The sequence below is a fragment of the Micropterus dolomieu genome, linkage group LG13 (assembly GCF_021292245.1).
Source record: "Micropterus dolomieu isolate WLL.071019.BEF.003 ecotype Adirondacks linkage group LG13, ASM2129224v1, whole genome shotgun sequence".
Taxonomy (NCBI): domain Eukaryota; kingdom Metazoa; phylum Chordata; class Actinopteri; order Centrarchiformes; family Centrarchidae; genus Micropterus; species Micropterus dolomieu.
Window position 1 is genome coordinate 14941762 of NC_060162.1, and position 10643 is coordinate 14952404.

Here is a 10643-nt window from a genome sequence, read left to right on the forward strand (position 1 = left end):
GTCTTTCACTGTTAGAATGTACATATGATTAAAATTATAGATCGTTGCATTCTTTGTAAGTGGGCAAACCTGCAAAATCAGCAAGGGGTCAAATACTTATTTCCCCCACTGTAAGTCTGGTGATGGGTTTTGGTTCTTGATTCTGAGGTTTTGGTTTTGTATCTGCATTTTAGTCCTGTCATCTGTTGAGTTTAGTTCTCTGTGAGTTTACTTATTGATCTGTTATATAGTCTGTTGGGTTTTGGGTTTCAGCCCTGTCTGTCTGTTGTCTTGTATCCAGTCTTCTTGGTGTATGTTTGCATTTTGATTTAGTTGTGTCTGTTTGTGGAGTTGATCTGGTCCTGTCTGTTTGTCTTGTGGGGTGTTCTTCTATGTTCTTCTGTCTTGTGCTTGTTCTGTGTGGTTGTTCTGGTCTGATCTGTCCTGTTGATATTTCGGTGCCTGTCTTAGTTCTTCAGTTCTGTTCCTGTCTGATGTATCAGTTTCCGTAACACCGTGCTTGGGTTCTGACTGTCTGCTAGGTGTCAATTTATGTTCTCTGCCAGTTTCATTTTTTAATCTGATTTTGATCATTCTGCTCTGTCCTCATTAAGCTTATTATTTGGTTTGCCTGTTTGTCCTGTTCTAGTTGGCCTTTGTTTTTGTTGTTTGATTCTTGGCCTTTTTGCAACCTGTTAGCTTCAGTGTGTTGTCCCTGGGTTTGTTTGTAGCCTGTTTCCTGTCATGTATCTTAGGTTTAGCCCTGCATTTTAGTTCTGTGTCTTAGTTAATGTCTGTGTTTAGTGTTCAGTAACCTGTATTCTGTCTGTTACTCCTGAAGCACTCTGCATGCTTGTCTTTCTGTTTTCCCCTGCTGTCTCTTTGCCTGTGTCTCCTTAGTCTCATGTCTCTAACCTGTGTATCCCCTCCAAGCTCGTTAACCCTGTGTATATATGTTTGCTTGTTACCCTCAGTCTTTGTCCGGTCATTGTAGCTTGATGTTGCTTTGTCATGTGTAGCTTTGTCTCGTCTCATGCCCTACCTGTTCTTCGATCTGTACCTGCTGGATTACCTGTTTTGTTTGGATTATTTATTCTTTAAATTCATTGAACACAGCCACTCTGCCAGTAAGTGTGCTTGCCTTTTGTTTGCCACAATAAACGTTTTGAACTGTACCTGCTCTGCTCAGTGTCTTGCATTTGGGTCCACCAACCTCTTCCACCACACAAAACCTTGACACAAATATTACCTGTGTAGCCAAATCCTAAAATACTGTAGCTTCTTCCTCTGAGAGAGCTCCATCTTCATCAGTCATGTTCCTTCATTATGATGAAAATGGTGGTTTATTTTGAGTAAATCCCCACATACACTTTCCTGCTGCAGTAAATGCTACCACTACAGCACCAAATCTGCTGCTGAAAATAGTCCCCAGCAAGTGCACTGTTTACTAATAGGATTTTTAGAGATTTAGGTATTTTGCATGTAGGAACAAATGGGTTTGGGTCTGAGAGTAACAGATGATAGGGGAGTCTGAAATGGTCCAGCAATTATAAGTAAATTATAAGCACCACAGAGGGAGAGAGAGAGAGACCGAGAGGTTGTAGTTGAATTGAATGGTTTAGCACGAGAGAGAATTATTATTATGATTGGGACAATATTAAAGGTTCAGTGTGTAATTTTTCTGAGGATCTATTGACAGAAATGCAATATAATTTCCATAACCATATGTTTATACCATATGTTTTCAGTGGTGTATAAAGACCTTATATTGTACTTTGTCGTCATGTTTCTACCGTAGCTGACAAGGAAGAAACAGGCTACAGAGCGCCTTTCGTCATCACGGCGTTCTTCTTTTGCTTGTATATTTCCGGCAGTGTAGACGCCCATCACTACATTGAATACATACATAGAAGAAGAAGGGGGAATAATAATAATAATAATAATAATAATAATATACAGTCTCTGAGTAGTCTTCCGGTTTATTAGAAGTAACATATGTGTTATTTAGCACGAGAGCCGACAGTCTGTGGATCTTTAGTTATACCATGAAGCCAGAGGAGTCGGGACAGATAGAAACAGCTGACGGCAGAAATTATGGATGTTGTGGATTTTCCCATATGGAAGGCTATAATGTGGGACAGATGTTTTCAAAGCGGTGCTGAAGTTGTCTGTTTTGTACTGGACAGGTAATTAACTTAAGTTTGTCGTTCCGTCGGCATTACGTTGTCAACTGGCATTTGGGTCGGGGTCTTCCGCGTTTGCATCGCGGTGCATCTGGGAGTCTTTGTTTTTTTGATTGATATTTTTTATTTTTTTTTCTTTCTCCCACCCCTATTGGCTACTGGGGTTCTTGCCTGCCTGTTGCTGGGGTAAGTGTGGCACAGTCGTGGCGCCCACTCTCACTAACAACTACATTCTTTAACAGGCTTATGCGCACACACATGTACACACACACATACAGACACATTCACCCACGTTCACACAGACACACACAGTCTCACACATAGACACAAACAAATTTAGGCGGTCCCTGGTATAATTATTCCTGATGCTTTTCTTTCAGTTACTTATTTAAATTAATTATTATTCCAGCTCTCTTGGGCGTGCTGTGTTGCTTATTTAGTGTGCTGGACTGTTTCTTGTTTTCATTTTTCTCTTAGTTGTCTTATGTCAGCTGTTTATTGCTGCTGTTCGGCTAGTTGTCTTTTACTATTATTATTATTTTTATTTATTTATTATTTATTTTTATTATTTGTTTGTTTTTGTTTGTGTTTGTTTGTTGTTGTCTTTCTCCTCCCCAAGCCCCCCTCTCTGTTCTATTGCAGGTTTCGTTGCTTTCTGCAATTGGTGTTTCCCACTGCTTTTCCCTGTTGTCCCCACCTTCCATCCCCCTTCTCTTATAGGTCTTGTCCTTTCTCTGTGCTGTCTATTTGTGCCCCCCCCATCCCCGTGTCTGCCCCCCTGTCCGGCCCGGTGACAAATCAATATATAATTAAATAAATAATAAAACAGACAAAGGACTATATTAATACTCTCTTGTTAAAGTAAAATCTGTCTGGCACAATATGGTATCCAGGCCATCATACTCTATACCAGGCTGCTGGGCAGGACAGGTTTAAAAAAAAAACAACAAACAAAACAAACAAAACAAACAAACAAACAAACAAAAAACTTATGTTTGTCAGACTTTAGCGATGCAAATGAAAGCTGTACTAGCTTTAGCTTGAAGCTGGCCATTAACACACAGACATGACTGGGGTGTTTCCCCTGTCAGTGGTGTGAAATATATAGTTGCATTGGTTTCATGTCACCTACTTATTCTCCAGCGCTGCCCAAAAAGAATTGCTCTTAAAGGCATTGAAAATGTACTAGAAATTAACATAGTATGCTTATAGTACATTCATACTCCTAACATACTACAAGTATATTAAAGATATATTCTCCTGAGTTTTAACATACTTCTCAAAAGTATACTTTGAATAAATTGGTAATAAATATATACTTAATTAAACTTTTAATAAATATGCTGAAATAAAAGCACATTTTCACAACATTTTAGTGTATTTATTAAAAATATATTTATTTAACTCTTATGTCTGTGAGTCTCAGTCATCAAGGTCATAGTTATCCAACGAAGGTTAAAGTCAAGGACAACTGGACCTGGTTGAAGATATCTTCAACCAAGCTCTCCCATGCTTCCTCTATATTTACACATAAACAATAAGACGTGTGGTGGATTAAAAGGTATTTATTCTATTGTTTTGAAGTTGTTTTTTCTGTTGCTCTCCTCCTCCTTCTTTTCGTCCTCCTGTGAGTGATGACCACAGCATGATGCCTTGTCTTCAGTGCTTTAGGCCATAAAAGAAAATACAACAACACAAATAGTTGTTACTGGTTAACTACAGTAAAGTCAACTTTAAAATGACTCCACTACCACACATAAAACGTGGTTTATTAGAATAATCACATTTAACAAAAGCATATATTTTGGCTTAATGACTGTCGAGATTTGTCTGGTTGATAGTCTCCATTGATGGTTTACTGTAAGCCTTTATTTTCGCTCAGTCTGAGTTTCAGAGTTTCAGAGCAGAGCTGCGTGACAATGCTGCCACACATCACGTGAGTCGCAAGCTCGCAACTGTGTGGGCGTATCTCCGCAAAGTGGGTGTTGTAAACTCAGTTCTGAAAAAATAGTCTGCAATAGGAGTGCAAATGTAATGTAATGTAATAGAGTTCCCCTTCGAGGGAACTCGAACTGCGTCGGCGACGACACTATAGGAACGCCTCTGGGCGTGGCAGGGCTGAACTATGAATGAAACTACTCCAATCCTATTGGTGTTGCTAGAACGGTAGTGTGTGACGGCGTAACCGGAGGGGTATATAAGCACGCCGGCACACAGGACACATTAGACTTTTTCTATTCAGCAGGCACTAGTAGTATGTTTGGAAGCTCCACTATCGAGAAAGTTGTTGTCTTACCTGGAAGTCCTGACGAAGCAGTACAGACCATGTCTGGCAATCAGTTCCGACAATGTGTTTTTCCATGCCCACGCTACATCGCGGCTGGGGAGACTCATGAGATGTGTGTTTCCTGTCTGGGGATGTCGCACGCCCCGGCAGCTCTCGAGGGGGCTGCGTGCGGCCATAGCGAGGCCCGGTCCCTGAGGGTGCTGAGGTCTCATGCGTCTCTCTTTCGGAAGACGGTCGGATGCGCTCTACCCGTGGCTCAGGCCCCGTGGTTGCTGAGGCCTTGGCCGATCTTCGCAAAGACTGTGACCTAGGGGGAGGTCCCTCTGAGGAGGACCTAACTGAGCTCCGTAGAGCTATGGACTTAACTCCGTGTTACCAAGGAGACGGCCCGTTCCAGTGGCTACAGAGCGCCATCTGTGGCTCAACCTCTCGGGCATCCAGGGGAAGGAGAAGGCTTTTCTCCTGGATGTGCCCCTCTGTCCTACTGGCCTGTTTGGTGAGGCAGTGGATGCTGTCGTCAGCAGGTTTCAGCACGCCAAAGGCAGGGAGAGGCGTTTGAGCAATATCTCCCCTGCCGGTCTGGGAACAGGACGGCGACAGCTGAAGAGAGACGAGCTCAGCCCTCGGCTAGCTCCTACCGCCGGAGCCAGAAGCGAAGTGTCGCTTCCCGTAGTCCCTCTCAACAAACCTGGGATGCGAGGCGACGCTCTTGCCCACAGCCCCCCGAGAAGACGGGCCTGAGGACCGTCATTCAGTCTCGGCAGGCTCGGGGAAGAGGTCCTGAGGTTTCGAGTAGGCCCCCCCCCCGAGAGAGACTGACCGAGGTCCCCATCCCTTGTGGGGGCTCAGGCAACAGGCTTTGCCGCCGTCTTGGCACTCGGGACACGCTAGCCGCCAGCGAGCTCTCACCAGTCTGCCCGCCTCGAGGGGTTGCAGCTGGAAAATGATCGGGCTCACACACCGTGGGTCGCTGGCGGTTCTCCGCTTCAGGGTGCCACCGGGGACCACCACCAGCCCCGAGGGGGATTTTGTAGAAGCGTGGCGGAGCCTTGCAAACGTTTCCCCGTGGGTCCTGCGCACCGCAGTGGATGGCTAAAGCCTGCAGTTCCGGGTCCACCCCCTGCAGAAGTTCAACGGGGTGGTCTGGACTGCGGTGCACGCGGAGCAGAGCCAGGTGTTGGGACAAGAAGTTTGCTCTCTGCTGGAAGCCTAACAATTATTTCAGCAGACGCCTCACTCACGGGATGGGGCGCGGTCATGGATGGCCGCTTTGCAAGAGGCTCCTGGGAGGAGCATCATTTCTCGTGGCACATAAATTGCCTGGAAATGTTGGCTGTATTCAGAGCTCTGAGGAGTTTTCTGCCCGCTCTCCGCGGTCGCAACATACTTGTCAGAGCCGACAATACGGCAGTGGTGGCCTATTTGAATCACCAGGGGGGTCTGCGCTCGCACCCGTTATGCAAACTGGCACATCAGATCCTCCTGTGGTCCCAGCAGAGACTGCTGAACGTTTTGCCACCAGTTTTCAGATCACCATTTACAAGGTTTCAAATCTGGAAAACAAACTAATGCACTGGGAGAACACTGACAAATTTGAAACTCTGAAAAATTGTTCTGAAGAAGGAAAACTCAAAAACAACATATTGTTAGCAGAGATTTTTTTTTTTTTTTACATTTTGCAAGCTTGCAAATCTTAGTTTTCGATCTTGCAAAACTTTTTTTTTTAAGATTTTGAGTTTTCAAAAACTTAGTTTCAACCTTTCAGAACTTTATTTTCAGTTTTGAATCAAGGCAGGATATTAATCCTATAGTCTCCCGCCTGAAGCCAATACGGAAGCAAATGATACTGCAATTCATCGAGTTGCCACTTGAGGCTGGCTGGCGAAGGGAGTCAATCTCCATTGACCCCCATGTTAAAAAGCCCAATTTTACAGCAGAATAAAACATGTTTACAGCCTGGTTCAAAAAATGGTTTTAGTGCATATCGCTATTTTTGCCCTTCTTGACAACTGTGAGGGGGGTGAATTTTTTTATAACTCACCTGTTTAAATTATATTAAGCCTTAAAGTTCTGCATTATTAGGGGTGTGGCCGCTTTGATTGACAAGCATCTTTAGCGGCTGCCACTCCTAGCATTCGGTCCGCCGTCTGTTAGCCTCACTCAGCTACACGGAGCTCTGAGGCTCAGCCTGACGGAGCCTTTTGGACATTTCTACATGCAGATACCTGATGAATAATGACAGGCTATACAGTTCATTGGAGAGAGAACCTCCAGGAAATCCGTGTTCTACTTGGTGAGTGAAATTCCTGTATTTTATTTATGTGTTAACATTTAACAGGTATCGCTGTCGGCATATAGCTTGTCAGCTTAACGTTAACTCGTTAAGCTAATTAGCCAGATAAAGTGCCAGTTAGTGTAAGTAAGTAAGTTAGTGTGTTCTAACCGCAGCTTTTAATGAGTCAAAGACAAGTCAGCAAGAAGGGAGAAGCCAAAATGTAATGTTATTAGGTTAACCTTAGTGTTAGACATTAGGGTGATAATGCTTTGAAGAAAAGGCGTATGTGTGAAGTTGTAAGTAAAGGCTGAGCTCTCAGTTAGCTGCCGTTATGTTAACGGTAACTTTTACTAACGGGCGATGTGAGATTTAGCTACGTCCTGTAACGGAATCACTGTTCAGTTAGATACTAGTCAGATACTAATATAAGTGGCTGCACCTGATCCCGATCGACACGAAGGGTTTAAAGGCAGAAGGCCGTGGAGGGAGCTGCTGCGTTCTGCCTGAAACTATCACACCAAGGAGCACCGATGCCACTGTTTGAGCTAGCTGTTTAAAAACGATAACGTTATACTGGGGGGGTTCATCAGTGGGGATGATTGATTCGAAGTACATATTAAAGGCAGTTTAGAGTCATCAATAAGTTATTACACTTAGTAGATGTAGCATTCCTTGAGATTCAGCAAACAATCTGAGGTGATAACTGTGTTTGATCAGCGACGTTTCTGATAAGGAGCTTAAGAGGTGGATGCATAATGCGGCAGAACAGCTGTTGTAGGCTACCTGCAGAGATTTTCATCCACCTTTTTTGTCAGCATATAATGTGCGTTATGCCTACAGACAGGTAGCTGGGCTGTAACTAGGGCAATGGTTTAGTTAAGGCAAGAAATTAGGTGTGTGAGAGCCACCTCTGAGTTTGTTTGGTGGATTAGAATTTGCCAAAAAGGTAGTACAGTTCAATAAGAACGCATACAGACGCAGCCTCGGCCATGTCTGCACCATGGCATCCAGCCCTAGCGGGGCTGGGGGCGAGAGGGTGAACCACAGGGGACAGTGCGGGACAAGCAAACAAGTCCACGTCTATGGGGCCAAACTAATAACTCCACCACCTCGGGGTGGAGTCTCCATTCCCCGGGCCTCAGCCCCTGTTTCGACAGCAGGTCTGCTCCCTGATTCTGGGTCCCAGGGACGTACATCGCTCTGAGGGACAGCAGTCTCTGCTGGGACCACAGGAGGATCTGATGTGCCAGTTTGCATAACGGGCACGAGAAATATAAGATCCTTATAATAAACGTTCAATAAGATCTGACTTGAGTAGTTATTATTGCAGTGTCCAGCAGAAAACCTTATATTGCACATATTAGGAACATTGCCACCCCTAATTACTGTCACATGCCAGAGAGGTTATCATGCTGAGGCGATCTCAGAGTTCAGTAGCTTTATGGCACTTTGGAAGTAGCTGCTTAACTGTCTACCCATTGTTGTTTTTACAGGTGCCAGAGGAGCTGATTGCAGAACCCTCCAGATGTGATTAGCTGTGTCCAGCTCTTCAGGAGAGAACAGCTCCAGCTCCTGCTTTTCTTTTTACTCACAACACCTGAACACTACTGACATGAAATTATGACACTGGGTTCTTATCAAGAGATTCTATCATTATAATAACTCTCAACACATTTCAAGTCATACAAAACTACTTTTACATTTGTAACCTTTTAATATTGATGTTTTCATGAATGCAAGACAAGAGTTTAATTTATTAAACTATTGCTCTTGTATTAGGAATACTTTGTTATAAAGTGTATCAAACTAATTATACATAATAAAATCATTCTTCATTCATCATCAGTTTCATATTTTAATTTTAAATATAACAATAATATATATATATATATAACAATATATTATAGTTAACAGCTGTAAATGAAAATATTAAGATGTTATTTATAGGCTAACATTTTACATAGTAGTAGTAGAAAGTAGAAAATTAAAGGTTGATGTTATATACTGTTTTATTTATTATTTCTTTAAGAGACAAATGTGACATTGACTGAGAAGTTACTCTGTAGTGAAAAACAAAGAATTATCTGCACACTGCATAGTTTTGAAGCCCTGTAGGAGGTGTCATTTATTGCGACCTCTGAGAAGGTCTTGTGTGGTTTACATTGTATAGTGTAGTAGACCTAAATTTATTAGTTATGCATTTTAATAAATTTATAAGAATTGATACCCAATTATGAATTTTTATTCATAAAATCAAAATTTCCTCGTTAAGGGCACCACCGGAGTTGTTATAATCCTAGAGTCTCCGGACCTCTAGGTAGTTTTGAATAATTATACAATTATTACTAGTGATCAGTTAGTTAATAATCGCTCAATTATCTTAAATCAGTCAGTCGGTCAGTCAGTCTCATATCTAAAGGGTCAATTCTCTTGGCAGGAACTATAAATAGGCAACACACACAGCTCTTGATTATATTACAGTGAATTTATTCTCTAACTAAGGTGATAAAAAGATGGTTGAATACAGGGAACATAAACATTTGCTGAACAATGAACCTGGAGGTTCGACTGTGGGAAGCATTTGACTCATACGGCATAGAAGAGCTACTGAAAGTAAACTAATGCTATGATTTTAGGAGTGAAAATGGACATCTGATCACAGAACGTGTGTTAAGTCTTACTGCTTGTCGACAGTCTGCTTTTGGCCTGTTGCACGGGTCCCACGCTAGCTGCCGATCCTGGCTTTTTGCTAGGGATTCTCCAGGGTTCTCCGTGTCTGATTGAAATGTCTCCTCCGTCTGGCAATTCGGCTGTTTGCAGTTTTCCTTCGTTGTAGCTGGCGAGACCACGTGGCTTGGTCTGACCTCGGTGAAGTTGGCTCAACGAAAAAGGCTTAAAATGGAACTTGGTCGTTCCTGAATTAGTCCAGTGTAACTTAACAGACTGATAACTTTAACAAAATAAAGAAATAAAGAAAATAAACAAACAGAAGGGAGATCAATGTCGCGGCACTTCAGGTGTGTAGCTTCAGGCGAACAAAGGGCCTGTTTGTTTCGCTGGCCGAGTCTGGGCGTTGCCTGGCGAGGCACGCCACACGTGCCGAAGTGTCCAGAGGGCAGAGCAGAGTGGAAGAGAGCCAACAGCGAACAGAAGAGAGAGAAGAGCAGGTCGCGCGTCGCTCTTTTGTTGCCTGGGGCGTGGTTCCCCAGGGGGCGTCTCAGGTTTCCCATGGGACTGCCTTTCTAAACTTAATGTCTAAAAGAAATCTATTTGCACGTATTATAATCAAATATTTTCCACAATCGAACCTCAATGGTTGAACGGTTGTACTGTTCTAGGCATTTGGTAACAGGAAACAATTGTCACATTAGTGGTCAGGATATTTATACATTTAACAGCATTTCCGATGAGGGCATGTAATACGTATTTCGTCCACTTAGCTCAGGTTACATGAGGAAAGCTTGGATTAAATCAAAGATCGTCTCTCCTTAGGAACTGGGAGAATTTGTTGATTCATCCTTAAATTCAAGCTGGCGATTAAGAGTATCGTAAAACATTTCTTTGTCATCATTTCTAAAGGAATTTTGTAAGAAAGTATTATGAACAAGCATTGATTACATTAGATGAAGGAGTGTCTTGCTGAAAATAAAAACATTGCACAAGTAACTTCTTTTCAGCACTAATATCAACAACAGATAGCAACAACAGTCAACATAACTACTCAAATAGAGGCAAACATATTCAGGCAACTAAAGATTTAATTAACTTAATTAAATGCTTTGAGTATTTGGAGACTGCAGTCCTCTGTCATCCAAAGTTCAGTGTCTGGACCATGTCACACTTAGGTGAGACAGGGGTTTTCCTTTTTGATGTGGTAATAAAACAAAGAATAAGGTCAGTTGCCACGGAAACGTGTGTG

The 10643-nt window shown here is 42.7% G+C and overlaps 1 protein-coding gene across 1 annotated transcript in view; it reads left to right on the top strand.

The window, feature by feature from the left end:
- Positions 1 to 10643, top strand: part of LOC123982213 (galactosylceramide sulfotransferase-like) — a 26091-nt gene that overhangs the window by 14450 nt on the left and 998 nt on the right. The window lies entirely within an intron of this gene.